The 14,130-nt window shown below is 36.2% G+C and overlaps 1 protein-coding gene across 7 annotated transcripts in view; it reads left to right on the forward strand.

Moving 5' to 3' along the window:
• The window catches only part of NCOA6 (nuclear receptor coactivator 6), a 106,802-nt gene that overhangs the window by 36,488 nt on the left and 56,184 nt on the right, over positions 1-14,130 (forward strand). For 5 of the 7 annotated variants that reach the window (XM_082645575.1, XM_082645577.1, XM_082645578.1 and 2 more), the window contains one exon: positions 10,468-10,573. The exons of the other annotated variants lie outside the window; for them this stretch is intronic. The gene's annotated coding sequence lies outside the window, so the exon portion shown is untranslated. The remainder of the gene's footprint in view (positions 1-10,467; positions 10,574-14,130) is intronic. 7 annotated transcript variants of the gene reach the window in all.

Genomic DNA, 14,130 nt, shown 5'->3' on the forward strand with positions numbered 1-14,130 from the left:
CTTTATCCATTCATCTGTCAGTGGACACTTAGGTTGCTTCCATGTACTGTCTGTTGTAAATAGTGCTGCAGTGAACATTGGGGTGCATGTCTCTCTTTTTTTTTTTTTTTGTGGTACGCGGGCCTCTCACTGTTGTGGCCTCTCCCGTTGCGGAGCACAGGCTCCGGACACGCAGGCTCAGCGGCCACGGCTCATGGGCCCAGCCGCTCCGCGGCATGTGGGATCTTCCCGGACCAGGGCACGAATCCGTGTCCCCTGCATCGGCAGGTGGACTCTCAACCACTGCGCCACCAGGGAAGCCCGCATGTCTCTTTTTGAATTATGGTTTTCTCAGGGTATATACCCAGTAGTGGGATTGCTGGGTCATATGGTAGTTCTATTTTTAGTTTTTTAAGGAACCTCCATACTGTTCTCCACAGTGGCTGTATCAATTTACATTCCCACCAACAGTACAGGAGGGTTCCCTTTTCACCACATCCTTTCCAGCATTTATTGTTTCTAGGTTTTTTTTTTTTTTTTTTTCTTCTTTTTGCAGTATGCGGGCCTCTCACTGCTGTGGCCTCCCCCGTTGCGGAGCACAGGCTCCGGACGCGCAGGCCCAGCGGCCATGGCTCACGGGCCCAGCCGCTCCGCGGCATATGGGATCCTCCCAGACCGGGGCACGAACCCGTATCCCCTGCATCGGCAGGCAGACTCTCAACCACTGCGCCACCAGGGAGGCCCTGTTTCTAGGTTTTTTGATAATGGCCATTCTGTCTGGCGTGAGGTGATACCTCATTGTAGTTTTGATTTGCATTTCTCTAATAATTGGTGATGTTGAGCATCTTTTCTTGTGCCTCTTGGCCATCTGTATGTCTTCCTTGGTGAAATGTCTATTTAGGTCTTTTGCCCATTTTTAAACTGGATTGTTTGTTTTTTTGATATTGAGCTCCATGAGCTGTTTGTAAATTTTGGAGATTAATCCTTTGTTGCTTCATTTGCAAATATTTTTCCCATTCGGAGGGTTGTCCTTTTGTCTTGTTTATGGTTTCCTTTGCTGTGCAAAAGCTTTTAAGTTTAATTAGGCCCATTTGTTTATTTTTGTTTTTATTTCCGTTATTCTAGGAGGTGGGTCAAAAAAGATCTTGCTGTGGTTTATGTCAGAGTGTTTTTCCTATGTTTTACTCTAAAAGTTTTGCAGTGTCTGGTCTTACATTTAAGTCTTTAGTCCATTTAGAGTTTATTTTTGTGTATGGTGTTAGGTAGTGTTCTAATTTCATTGTTTTACATGTATCTGTCCAGTTTTCCCAGCACCACTTATTGAAGAGACTGTCTTTTCTCCATTGTATATTCTTGCCTTCTTTGTCATAAATTAGGTTCCCATATGTGTGTGGGTTTATCTCTGGGCATTCTATCATGTACCATTGATCTATATTTCTGTTTTTGTGCCAGTACCATACTGTCTTGATTACTCTAGCTTTGTGGTGTAGTTTGAAGTCGGGGAGCCTGATTCCTCCAACTCCGTTTTTCTTTCTCAAGACTGCTTTGGCTATTTGGGGTCTTTTGTGTTTCCATACGAATTGTAATATTTTTTGTTCTACTCCTGTGAAGAATGCCATTGGTAGTTTGATAGGGATTGCACTGAATCTGTAGATTGCTTTGGGTAGTATAGTCATTTTCACAATATTGATTCTTCCGATCGAAGAATATGGTATATTTCTCCATCTGTTTATGTCATCTTTGATTTCTTTCATCAGTGTTTTATAGTTTTCTGAGTATAAATTTTTCTCCTCCTTAGGCAGGTTTATTTCTAGGCATTTTATTATTTTTGTTGCAGTGGTAAATGGGAGTGTTTCCTTAATTTCTCTTTCTGATTTTTTGTTGTTGGTGTACAGGAATGCCAGAGATTTCTTGCATTAATTTTGTATCCTGCAACCTTACCAGATTCATTGATTAGTTCTAGTAGTTTTCTGGTGGCATCTTTAGGATTTTCTATGTATAGTATCATGTCATCGGCAAACAGTGACAGTTTTACTTCTTCCTTTCCATTTTGTATTCCTTTTATTTCTTTTTCTTCTCTGATTGCTGTGGCTAGGACTTCCAAAACTATGTTGAATAAGAGTGGCGAGATCCTAGTGAATCTTGTCTTGTTCCTGATCCTAGTGAATGCTTTCAGTTTTTCAGCATTGAGTATGATGCTTGCTGTGGGTTTGTCATATATGGCCTTTATTATGTTGAGGTAGGTTCCCTCTATGCCCCTTTTCTGGAGAGTTTTTATCATAAATGGGTGTTGAATTTTGTTCAGAAGCTTTTTCTGCATCTATTGAGATGATCATATGGTTTTTATTCCTTAATTTGTTAATGTGGTGTATCACATTGATTGATTTGCATATATTGAATCCTTGCATCCCTGGGATAAATCCCACTTGATGATGGTGTATGATCCTTTTAATGTGCTGTTGAATTCTGTTTGCTAGTATTTTGTTTAATTTTTGCATCTGTGTTCATCAGTGATATTGGTCTATAATTTTATTTTTTTGTGATATTTTTTTCTGGTTTTGGTATCAGGGTGATGGTGACTTCATAGAATGAATTTGGGAGTGTTTCTCCCTCTGCAATTTTTTGGAAGAGTTTGAGAAGGATCGGTGTTAGCTCTTCTCTAAATGTTTGACAGAATTCACCTGTGAAGCCATCTGGTCCTGGACTTTTGTTTGTTGGAAGATTTTTAATTATGGTTGCAGTTTAATTACTTGTGATAGGTCTGTTTATATTTTCTAATTCTTCCTGGTTCAGTCTTGGAAAATTGTACCTTTCCAATAATTTGTCCATTTCTTCATGGTTGTCCATTTTATTGGCATATACTTGTTTGTAGTAGTCTCTTATAATCCTTTGTATTTCTGCAGCATCAGTTGTGATTTCTCCTTTTTCATTTCTAATTTTATTGATTTGCGTACTCCCTTTTTTTCTTGATGGGTCTGGCTAAGGGTTTATCAATCTTGTTTATCTTCTCAAAGAACCAGCTTTTAGTTTTATTGGTCTTTACTATTGTTTTCTTCATTTCTATTTCATTTATTTCCTCTCTGATCTTTATGATTTCTTTCCTTCTACTGACTTTGGGTTTTCTTTGTTCTTTCTCTAGTTTTTTTAAGTGTAGGGTTAGATTGTTTATTTGAGATTTTTCTTGTTTTTTGAGGTGAGATTGAATTGCTATAAACTTCCCTCTTAGAACTACTTTTGCTGCATCCCATAGGTTTTGGGTCATTGTGTTTTTGTTGTCATTTGTTGCTATGTATTTTTTTATTTCTTCTTTGATTTTTTCAGTGATCTCTTGGTTATTTAGCAGCACACTGTTTAGCCTCCATGTATTTGTGTTTTTTACAGTTTTTTTCCTGTTATTGATTTCCAGTCTCATAGCGTTGTAGTCAGAAAAGATGCTTGATATGATTTCAGTTTTCTTAAATTTTCCAAGGCTTGATTTGTGACCCAAGATGTGATCTATCCTGGAGAGTGTTCTGTGTGCACTTGAGAAGAAAGTGTATTCTGCCACTTTTGGGTGGAATGTTCTATAAATATCAAGTAGATCTATCTGGTCTATTGTGTCATTTAAAGCTTGAGTTTCCTTATTTATTTTCTGTCCATTGGTTTAAGTGGAGTTTTAAAGTCCCCTGCTATTACTGTGTTACTGTTGATTTCTCCTTTCATGGTTGTTAGCATTTGCCTTATGTATTGAGGTGTTCCTATGTTGGGTGCATAAACATTTATAATTGTTATATCTTCTTCTTGGATTGATCCTTTGATCATTATGTAGTGTCCCTCCTGATCTCTTGTAACAGTCTTTATTTCAAAGTCTGTTTCATCTGATACAAGTATTGCTACTCCAGCTTTCTTCTGATTTCCATTTGCATAGAATATCTTTTTCCATCCCTTCACTTTCAGTCTGTATGTGTCCCTAGGTCTGAAGTGGGTCTCTTGTAGACAGCATATATATGGGTCTTGTTTTTTTATCCATTCAGTCAGTCTTTGTCTTTTGGTTGGGCATTTAATCCATTTACATTCAAGGTTATTATCAATGGGTATGTTCCTATTACCATTTTCTTAATTGTTTTGGGGGTTTTTTTGTGGGTCTTTTTCTTCTCTTGTGTTTCCTGCTCAGAGAAGTTTCTTTAGCATTTGTTGTAAAGCTAGTTTGGTGGTGCTGAATTCTCTTAGGTTTTGCTTGTTTGAAAAGCTTTTGACTTCTCCATCAAATCTGAAGGAGATCCTTGCTGGGTAGAGTAATCTTGGTTGTAGGTTTTTCTCTTTCATCACTTTAAGTATATCCTGCCGCTCCCTTGTGGCCTGCAGAGTTTCCACTGAAAAATCAGCTGATAACCTTATGGGAATTCCTTTGTATGTTATTTTTTGTTTTTCCCTTGCTGTTTTTAATATTTTTCTTTGAATTTAATTTTTGTTAGTTTGATTAATATGTGTCTTGGTGTGTTTCCTAAGGTTTATCCTGTATGGGACTCTCTGTGCTTCCTGGACTTGGGTGACTATTTCCTTTCCCACATTAGGGAAGTTTTCAACTATAATCTCTTCAAATATTTTCTCAGACCCTTTCTTTTTCTCTTCTTCTGGGACCCCTATAATTCCATTGTTGGTGCGTTTAGTGTTGCCCCAGAGGTCTCTAAGATTGTCCTCAATTCGTTTCATTCTTTTTTCTTTATTCTGCTCCGTGGCAGTTATTTCCACCATTTTGTTTTCCAGCTCACTTATTCGTTCTTCTGCCTCAGTTATTGATTCCTTCTAGTGTATTTTTCATTTCAGTTATTGTGTTGTTCATCTCTGTTTGTTTGTTCTTCAGTTCTTCTAGGTCTTTGTTAAACATTTCTTGTATTTTCTCAATCCGTGCTTCCATTCTATTTCCGAGATTCTGTGTCGTCTTTACTATCATTACTCTGAATTCTTTTTCAGGTAGATTGCCTATTTCCTCTTCATTTATTTGGTCTTGTAGATTTTTACTTTGCTCCTTCATCTGTGACATACTTTTTGCCGTCTGATTTTTTTCTTTTTTTATGAGTGAGATTGTGCTCCTGTTTTACTTGTTGTTTGGCCTGAGGCTTCCAACACTGGAGTTTGTAGGCTATTGGGTAGAGCTGGGTCTTGGTGCTGAGATGAGGACCTCTGTGAGACCTCACTCTTATGAATATTCCCTGGGTTCTGAGGTTCTCTGTTAGTCCAGTGGTTCAGACTTGGAGCTCCCACCGCAGGAGCTTCCACGTGACACTGGGCTCGTGAACCAAGATCCTGCAAGCTGGTTCACTTGGGTTCCTCCTGTCTCCTTGGGTGTTAGAGTCTGCCACCAGTGGCCAGCAGGTGCCCTAGTTGTGGGGAGATGCTAACTCTGTGTCTTCCCACACCGCCATCTTGACTCTGCCTCGGGGTATGTGTTTTGACTATACCATGTCTCTGTCCCTCCTACCCACCTCATTGTGGTTCCTTCTTTTTATATTTAATGGTGGAAAATCTTTTCTGCTAGTTTTCAGGTCATTCTTATAGATAGTTGCTCTGTATTAGTTGCAGTTTTGGTATTCCTGTGGGAGGAGGTAAGCTCAGGGTCCTCCAGAAACTGCCATCTTGGCCACACCTTCTAACGTCTTCCCAGCTTTAGATGACAGATGCCTCTAGTCTTTCTCCATTAAGCAAGCTGCTGACTTTTGGGCTGAAAAGATATATTTTGTCATGTTAAGGAAATGCTAGTATATTTCTATTTATTTGAGGTTGTTTTTTGTTTTGTTTTGTTTTTTTAATCAAGAAGCCTTGTTTTACTTCATAAGAATTGGGAAGTTTTCTTTTTGCTCTGGAATAGTTTTAGGTATTATCTTCTTTCTACAAGGTTAATAGTGTTTCATTAAATCTGTGTGTGGTGCTTTTGGGGGCATTGTCATATTTACATAGATCAACATGAACAAAAGCTTGAGCAAAATAGTCTCTTGTCCTTTTAATTTCATTTCTGTGGCTGTTTTCTTATTTCTTATTTTATATATTTGGACTTTTCCCTTTTTACTTGCTAGATTAAGTAGTGGTTTAACTATTTTATTGATTTCTTCCCCCCAATGCACCAGTGTTCTAATTTGTCTATGCTACTCGTTTTCTAATTAATTTGTTTTTATCTGTATTCCTTCATTTTGCTTTCTTTCAGTTCACTTTATTGGTTTTTTCCCCCTAACTTTTTTAGTCAAATGTGTAACTCTTTTTTTTTCCCTGATATAGGTGTTCATGGCTGTGTGAATTTTCTTCTCTACTGGTTTGGCTGTATTCTTTAGGTTCCAGTATGTAGTAGTCTCCTTATTTCTAGAAATTTTGCAGTTTTGGTTTCTTTTTTAACCCAAATCCAAGGGTTTTGTTGTTGTTTTAAGGTGAAAAGGCCTTTGTTTCTTTATTTTACTTTAAATGTATAATTTTGGTGCATTGTCACCAGAGTTTTTGACTGTTCTATTGTTACTTTTTAATTTATTGAGATTTTCTTTATGGCTTTTTTTTTTCTTTTTTTTTTTGGCTGTGTTGGGTCTTCCTTGTGGTGCATGGACTTCCTCTAGTTGCAGTGAGCTGGGGGGCTACTGTTCGTTGTGGTGCGTGGGCTTCTCATTGTTTTGGCTTCTCTTGTTGCAGAGCACGGGCTCTAGGGGCACGCGGGCTTAATTGCTCCGTGGAATGTGGGATCCTCCCGGGCCAGGGATTGAACCCATGTCCCCTGCATTGGCAGGCAGATTCTTAACCACTGCGCCACCAAGGAAGCCTCTTTATGGCCTTTCTTAAAGGTTAATTTTTATTAATGTTCCTTTGGAGACTTAAAAACTGGCTTTTTCTTGAATTAAAAAATAGGAGATAGGTTTTTCTCTAATAATTATTCATTAATACCTAGTACATATATCCATCTAAAATTTTGAGATTATAAAATCAATATTTGGCAATAATGTAAAACTATAGCAGTCCAGTTAAAGACATTGTAGACTGATATTTTCTTATTAAGAGGGAAATTTTTTCTGATGCAAGCCAAAATTATGCAGTTTCCATGCATAATTTCTATGTGCACAATAAAGAATACTTTAGAACCTGAACTGAAAATTTAATGGAAAAAAATGTATAGCTATTGTAGATAAAATAGGAAAAAACTAAAATCTGTGGAATATCTTTATGGAGTTTAAATACAAAATTTGAAATTCTGTTAGAAGTAGGTCTTCTATTTAGTGTATGTACAAAATATTTTTATTTTGCCTCCAAGCATTTGTGAACAGTGTGCCATGATGTTAATTCATTTTAATTTGACAGATTTATTTACTTATTTTTTAGGCTTATATATATATATATATATATATATTTATATTTTTTTAAATTGAAGTATAGTTTATTTTTCTATGTTGTATTAGTTTCACAGCACAATGATTCATATATATATATATATATATATTCATTATTTTTCAGATTCTTTTCCTTTATAGGTTATTACAAAATATTGAGTATAGTTCCCTGTCTTTGTAGGTCTTTGTTGGTTATCTGTTTTACAATATATATAGTGTATATGTTAATCCCAAACTCCTAATTTATCCCTCCTCTCCTTCCCCCTTTGGTAACCATAAGTTTTTTTTCTATGTCTATTAATCTCTTTCTGTTTTGTAAATAAGTTCATTTGTATCTTTTTTTTTTTTTTTTTTTTTAGATTCCACATGTAAGCAATATCATATGATATTGGTCTTTTCTCTGTCTGGCTTACTTCAGATAATCTCTAGGTCCATCCATGTAGCTGCAGGTGGCATTATTTCATTCTTTTTTATGGCTGAGTAGTATTCCACTGTGTGGGTATATGTGTATGTATGTAAATATACACACACACAGCCACACCACATCTAATTTGTCCATTCATCTGTCAAGGCACATTTAGGTTGCTTCCATGTCTTGGCTATTGTAAAGAGTGCTGCAGTGAATATTGGGGTGCATGTATCATTTCAAATTACAGTTTTGTCCGGATATATGCCCAGCAGTGGGATTACAGGTTACTCTAGCTTTAAGGAACCCATACTGTTCTCCATAGTGGCTGTACCAATTTACATTCCCACCAACAGTGTAGGAGGGTTCCTTTTTCTCCACACCCTCTCCAGCATTTATTATTTGTAGACTTTTTGATGATGGCCATTCTGACTAGAGTGAGGTGATACCACATGGTAGTTTTGATTTGCATTTCTCTAATAATAAGTGATGTTGAACATTTTTCATGTGCTTTTTGGCCATCTGTATGTCTTCTTTGGAGAAATGTCTATTTAGATCTTCTGCTTTTTTTTTTTTTTTGAAAGAAAAAGATGTTTAATTTTAGATTGTCTACTTAACAATTCAAACTTAGAAGTCAAACAAAACAATAAAAACAAAATACAAACTCTAAATATAAACCTAGATGGTTTTGAAAGGAAATATACCCAAATATCAGTAGTGATAATCTGAGTTTTGGGATTACAGTTGATTTTATTCTTTAAAAATATTCTGTATTTTTAAAGACTCTATAAAAATTATATATTCTTTTATAACTAGAAAAAAACCCAATAAATTGTATTTTATCAAACAATTTCTCTTTGAGTAAGCTTTTTAATGTTGACTTCTACCTCAATAAGTTTTAGGAAAACATGAAAAGACCTTTGGCCCTTTGTTCTTTCAGCTCTCCGCTAGGTGTTTTCACAAACTATATCTCATTTAATCCTCACAGCACCTTCATGAGATTCTTACTTCCCATTTTACAGATGAAAAATATGAGGCTCAGAGAGGTTAAGCAATATATCTAAGACCTTTCAGATAAGCAGTGATTCAGCTGCTCACTGGCTAGCTGGTAATTCCAGTCCAGATCTGTTGAACCTTGAAATGTATACACTACTGAGTGTCACACTGCATACACTGCATACATTAAAATTTTGAATTTTGAAAGTGAAAATTATCAATCATGTTAATTAAAATAATCATTGCTATACTGAAGTCTATATGATTTGTGAATATTGTTTCCAAATATTCTTTTCACTTTCTTTTTTTTACACACACACACTGTATTTTATTTTTATAAGAGATAAATAAACTGACACCAAGCATTGTAAATGAATGACCACAACAAAAGCAACAATGATTACAATTACCAAACACGAAACACACTCATACTATGTCATAATATTGACATTCAGTCCAGTAATCCTCCACTGTAACAGCTCCTTTACTTTGCAGTGAAAATTGATTTGTATATTTTTTGTCTCTGAGTCCTTGTGGGATTTTTTTTTATTCAAACAGAAAGTCACAAAAATTATAATCATCCTCATCAGTTCACTCAGTCCCATGTAATTAATTTTTTTTATCTTGATCTTTTGTTAGCACTTTTATGAATTCATCAGTTTTCCATTAGAGTTCTGAAAATGCTTATTCATTCAGTTCAGCAGTATAGTCAGTTACCAGGAACCTGTACTTGTCAGTCTTTTGCATGAATTCCTTGAAGATGAAACCCTTTTATAGGAACATTTTTGCAAAAGCATCAGAGTATACCCAGAACTGTCTGTAAATGACAAAAGACTTAAAAATGACCATGGTTAAAGATTTGATGAAAGTTCATAATAATGCAGTTGACAAGGAAATTTAGTTATTTCTGAGATATACATTTTAAAGTAATAACTAGAATTATGACTTATAACATTATACCAGAACATATAAGATTCTTAGAAATTTCATGTAGTGTCTGAAACATTTATATTAACATATTTCCATACAAATAACCCAGAGAAAGTTTAGTATTGTTTTTTGTTTGTTTGTTTGTTTATACTGCAGGTTCTTATTAGTCATCAATTTTATACACATAAATGTATACATGTTAATCCCAATTGCCCAATTCAGATCTTCTGCCTATTTTTTGATTGGGTTGTTTGTTTTTTTGTTATTGAGTTGTATGAGTTGTTTTTATATTTTGGAAATTGATCCTTTGTCGGTCACATTGTTTGCAAATACTTTCTCCCATTCTATATGTTGTCTTTTGTTTACAGTTTCCTTTGCTGTGCAAAAGGTTTTAAGTTTAATTTTGTTCCATTCGTTTATTTTTATTTCTGTTACTCTAGGAGATGAATCTGAAAAGATATTGCTGCGACTTATGTCAAAGAATGTTCTAATTTGACAGATTTAGAAATCAATGTATAGGGAGGGCTCTAAGGCCTAGGGTCCCAGTTTCACAATTCTGGTATATGTCCCTTAGTTTTGCTTCTGAATTCTTCGAATTGCTTGGTGATGAGTGCTTTAAGATCTCAGGAAAAAAAAAATATTCTTTGCAGATTTAATGAAAACCCTATTTTAACATTGTCTGAAGATGTCTAAGTTGACTTGATAAATTGTGATATTTGCATTCTGATGCAAGGATGGGTCACCTCTGTAATTTCTGTATAATATTGTACTTTTATTTTTCCTTTTTTTCCTTTTTCCTTTTTTTTTTTTTTTTAGAGTTTTTATTTGGCTGCTACCTTAAAATACAAGCCCTAAAAATGCCAGCTTGTTTGGACTTAGAAGATGACCTGGATAAATGATAAAAATTAAGAAAGACATTTTGGTGAGTGAAACCTTATGTGAGAGTGAGTATGGCTCAGCTTAATTCCAAGCAGTGGAATGACACTACCAAAGTTACATTGCAAAAATTCTCTAAGTTTGAGTGCCTTCTGTTTCTCTGGGATTAAGACCTTGATCTCTTTTTTTTTTTTTTTTCTTTTCTCTCTCAGGGAGTCCATAGACCTCCCAAGAGGCACATCATAAGACTTAAATGCGTTTTAAATACCTGGTCTTCTCCAGCACTACACCAAACCCAGTGTAGTTTACTGGGGCCTAGTGTTCTATCAGTCAATCTTGTGAGTCATGATTTAACTAGAAATTGAAAACTGATGGCCTGTGGGCCATATGCAGCTGTAGTGTGTTTCATTTGGCCCATAGAGTATTTTCCAGAAATGTAAATCAATTTTAAAATTTGGAGATTTTACGAAATATATGGATTTTAGTCTATTCTTAAAATTCATAATGTTAGTCCTGGGCCTGCACAACACCTTCTGTCCCTCCAGAAAGGAAGTAATAAAGTGGAACAGAGTAGCAGCTGCTGAACATAGATGGGTATGCAAGTTTCCTATTGCCCAAACCATTCATACAGTATGTGCAAATGCATTTAATATTCAGTGTTCTTCTCTTATTTACTTTACGTGCCTGACTCCTGTAGGTATATGAATTTGTGATTTCTGAAGTGCATAATAGCGTCTTGTCTTTTTGCTCAAATGGCAGATAATCTGAATAGTCTGTGACAATCTTTTAACCATTATTCACATAGGAATCTGAATATTTATAAATATACATATAAAATATATATTTAAATCAGAAAAGACTGGTGTAAGTAATTAAATATATGTAATATATATGATATAAATTTATATATTTATAAATATATATGTTCAAATATGTTTCTTTTTAAAACATACTGTGATTTGGAAGATGTTCATAGATAAGTTTCTTAGCATTCCTGATGTCTGGCAGAGTTTTACCATGGAGCAGTACTATGTTTCTGATATGCTTGCTTTTTCCTTTTTTTTTTTTTTTTTTTTTTTGGCCACACCACATGGCATGTGGGATCTTCCCCCACCAGGGATTGAACCTGTGCCCCCTGCATTGGGAGCATGGAGTCTTAACCACTGGACCTCCAGGAAAGTCCTCTTTTTCCTTTAAAAAAAAAACAAACAAACAATTAACTCTTTATTAAGATCAATTTCAAATATATGTAATTTATAGTACAAATAAAAATATAATGAACACCTGTATACTCATCACCTATAATTAGCCATTATTAACATTTTGTTATATTTGATTAATCTGTTTTTTCCTCAGTTATTTTCAAGATTAAATTGCAGATATCATGACATTTTACCTCAAAATGCTTCCGTATGCATCTCTTGGGACTTCCCTGGCAGTCCAGTTGTTAAGACTCTGTGCTTCCATTGCAGGGGGCACGGGTTTGATCCCTGATTAGGGAACTGAGATCCCTCGTGCCACGTGGCGTGGCCAAAAAAATAAATAAATGCTTCAGTATGCATGTCTTAAGAGACAATAAGAACATTGTGGGCTTCTCTGGTGGCGCAGTGATTGAGAGTCCGCCTGCCAATGCAGGGGACACGGGTTCATGCCCCGGTCCGGGAAGATCCCACATGCTGCGGAGCGGCTGGGCCTGTGAGCCATGGCTGCTGAGCCTGCGCGTCCGGATCCTGTGCTCTGCAATGGGAGAGACCACAACAGTGAGAGACCCGCGTACTGAAAAAAAAAAAAAAAGAACATTGTCCAAAAATAACCACAGCACCATTATTATCACACCTAGCAAAATTAGTAATAATTCCCTAATTATCCTAAAAATGTGCTTTGCATCTGTTTTTTTTCAAACCAAGATCCAATAAAGTACTGTACATTGCATTTGATATTTTTAAAAAAATATTTATTTATTTGGCTGCATTGGGTCTTAGTTGTGGCAGGTGAGCTCTTCGTTGTGGCATGGACTTCTCTCTAGTTGTGGCATGCGGGCTCCAGAGCGCGTGGGCTCAGTTGTTGCAGCACACACGTGCTCTCTATGGTGTGAGGGCTCTAGAGTGCACAGACTTAGTTGCCCTGCAGCATGTGGAATCTTAGTTCCCTGACCAAGGATCGAACCCGCATCCCCTGCATTGGAAGGTGGATTCTTCGACCACTGAACTACCAGAGAAGTCCCCATTGCACTTGATTTTTAAGGCTCTTAAGTCTCTTTTAATGTAGAACAGTTTTACCCACCCTTTTTTTCCCCTGTGACCACTGACTTATTGAAGAGGCCAAGCCAATTGTGCTATAGAAATCCTACACTCTAGATTTGTCTAATTATTTCCTCATGGTGTTCTTTAACTTGTTCCTCTGTCTCCTGTTAAAAACTTGTTAGATTCAGGTTAAACATTTTGGCAGGAATATTTCATAGGTAATGCTGTGCACTTAATATTGTACATAATTTCTGATTGTTTCTCTGTTAATGATGCTGAGGTGGATCATTGCGTTCAAGTGGTAGAAGTCAAGTCTTTCCATTGTGAAGTTACAGTTTTCCCTTTGCTAAGCAGCAGGTATCTGGGATGATACTTTGATATCGTGTAACTATCCAGAACTCTGTCAAATTTTCACATAGTGTTTTTTCCTTACTGATGATCCTTGCCTGAATTATTTTATTAGGGATTGCAAAACTGTGGGTTTTCTAATGATACCATCTTTTTATATTTAAGTTGGCATTCTTCCATAAAAAAAGCTTTCCTTTATCAACTGGCTCTTTGGCTCCTGAAATGATTTCATTTGAAAATCTTTTTCATTCTACCTTGGACAAGTAGAATAAATAATATGCTTGCTTTTAAAATTTCTCCTGAATATCATATTTGTTTTTAGATTCTTTATAAAAAATCAGAATAGCCCCAATAAGAAGTTAAATCAGTAGGTAATCTGGAAATTATGTGGGTGAGCAAGATAACTGGTGGTTAATCTTAGCAAACACAAAGAAATAGCACATGCTCATGATAGATGACCATAAATAAGCAAATGAGTTTCTTGAGCTAGTCACCTATACTCTTGGAGAGAGTTTTCACTGAACTACATTTTCACTCAAAGATTACTCCATTATTTTGATAATAAATCCTTAGAGTTTAAGTGGGCATTAATCTCAAAGAATATGTTATCTGGAAGAAGTTTCTTTTTTTTAATTTTTATAAATTTATTTATTTTTGGCTGCACTGGGTCTTCGTTGCTGCACGCGGGCTTTCTCTAGTTGCGGTGAGCAGGGGCTACTCTTCGTTGCAGTGCATGGGCTTCTCATTGCGGTGGCTTTTCTTGTTGCGGAGAACGGGCTCTAGGGTGTGTGCGCTTCAGTAGTTGTGGCTTGCGGGCTCTAGAGCACAAACTCGGTAATTGTGGTGCACGGGCTTAGTTGCTCCACACGGACTTAGTTGCTCTGCGGCATGTGGGATCTTCCCGGACCAGGGCTTGAACCCATGTCCTCTGCATTGGCAGGCAGATTCTTAACGATTGTGCCACCAGGGAAGCCCGGAAGAAGTTTCTTTAAAAAATTTTTTTTGTAGGGAA

The sequence above is a fragment of the Mesoplodon mirus genome (assembly GCF_964341445.2).
Source record: "Mesoplodon mirus genome assembly, chromosome: 15".
NCBI classification, from domain to species: Eukaryota; Metazoa; Chordata; class Mammalia; order Artiodactyla; family Ziphiidae; genus Mesoplodon; species Mesoplodon mirus.